Raw genomic sequence first — 2,139 nt, 5'->3', positions numbered from 1 at the left:
AGACAGAAGAAGCAGAGTGCGGAGAAGAGCTGACGATTCGATCATCACACCGCCATATACAGCAGCGCAGTGCAGGTTACTCGCACATCAATACTGATGTCTACCTTGTCCTCTGCTCATTAGTCTCTGAAAGCTTTTTATATCAGTAGAAAGCCACTGAAGGTCGCTGGCAAAGGTCATTTTCATGGGTAGAGCAAAAAAGAGATTTGCAGTTTGTCATCTCATCCTCCTTTATTAAACAAACATCGATTTTTACTGCCCTCTGTCCTGCAAATGCAAAATATTAACCCAATCAGTATAATATCACACAAGCTTTCATAAAGCAATTGCAAAAGTCATTATTAGTCTTTAGTTTTCATCAAATCTGGTGATCCTACCATGAAGGCTCTTCCTGAGTGACAACGGTGTGTCTCTATCCCAAGTGTGCTCCTGTGTTGTCACCCTGCCACAGGGACATCTGATGGAGACAAAAAGTCAACATGAAAAAAACAAACACAAAAGTGTTATTTTGTGTATTTATTTCCTTATAGTTTGCAAAATGAAGGGGGAATTGCTGAGGTGTTAAGGGAGCCTATTCCTTGTATAGGATGCCTAATGCACCAAAACGGTGCTTGCAGCATTATGAGCAATTACAAGGTTCTATTCATTATATGGTACTGCATAGCACCAATGCATGTCACTGCAGAATGTGACCAGGGCTCAGTTGTATGGAAGGTAGTGAGTCTTTCCAGTGGTACCCCAAATGAACCCACCACCCATGCTGACCTCTGCACCTCCTTCAACAACCCAATTACTACTACACTGCCCAACCTCAACTGCAGCTCCCGTTTGCCCTTTCGCAACACCATTTTCACACCTTTGCCCCCTTCCACCACCACCAGTTACATCTACTCCCTCTGCAATCCACCCTTTACCACTGTACCCCCTTTGAATTCTGCTCACCTTTGCACCCCCTGCAATGCCTCTTTTTACCACCGCTGACCACTCTACCCCCTACAACACATTCTTTACCACTGTACTCCCTTCTACCGCTACAAACCCTTTACCCCTACACTGCCCAACCCAACTGCTGCTACCTTTTGCACCCTCTTCTACACTGCTAACTTCCCTTCACTACACCCCTTACCACTGCCCCCCTTCACAACCCTTGCAACATTCTTTACCAATGCACCCCCCTGCAATTCCCCCTTTCACCTATGCACCCCTCTTCCACCACTGCTGACCCCTCTACCCCCCGCATGCAAGCTCTTCACACCTCTATTCATTATAAATGGCACTACATAGCACCAATGTATGTCACTGCAGAGTGTAAGCTTACAGTTTTATCTAAGTTAGCAAATTTTCCAATGGCCAAACCAACTGTGCACCCCATGCAGCACCCCCTTTGACCACTACTTAGCTTAATGACCCTTGCAACACACCTTTACCACTGCACCTCGTTTCACCACTGCTGACCACTGTACCCCCATGGAAACCCTTCGCACTCCTAATCATTATACCACTAATGCGTGTGAATGGGCCCTTGGTGCTCTCGAGCCCCCAGCTGTATTCAAGGTAATGATTTTTCCAATGGCACTGTAAAAAATGGGGGGAAAAAAATAATTACTTGCAACACTTGCAACCAGGGCAATGTTGCTGTGTATTGAGTACTAGCAATCTGTAAAGTCGTCAGCAGGTGGCAGCAGAGTACCTTGTTGTTTCCATAGAGGAGCCCAGACAATGTCACGTGAGCAGTATTGTTACATGTCTGTGAATTAAAATGACGAAATCTTATTTGTTTTCTGTCCTATTGATAGATTTCATCCTTGTGACCAATCATTCCCCAGAAATCCCTGATATCCTCAGCCCCTATGGACATTATGGCCAGACCTCATACACCAGGACCGGTTTTAGGGGCCAATCCAGGAAGCTGGAATGGGGTGCATTCACACCCCGCTTTATATTACCCAAGGCCCAATTTATTCTGCCCACCCCGCCATAATGGTATATGACTGTGTGGTGAGAGTCGGCCTGCTTGTGGCTGTACAGTAATATCTTATATAGGAATAGGGGATATTATAATAAGAGAATTGGGGATAATATAATAAGGGAATAGGGGATATAGTATTAAGGGGATTGGGGATAATATAATAAGGGAAT

The sequence above is a fragment of the Pyxicephalus adspersus genome, chromosome 1 (assembly GCF_032062135.1).
Source record: "Pyxicephalus adspersus chromosome 1, UCB_Pads_2.0, whole genome shotgun sequence".
NCBI classification, from domain to species: domain Eukaryota; kingdom Metazoa; phylum Chordata; class Amphibia; order Anura; family Pyxicephalidae; genus Pyxicephalus; species Pyxicephalus adspersus.
Note: the sequence above shows the minus strand (reverse complement) of the source record.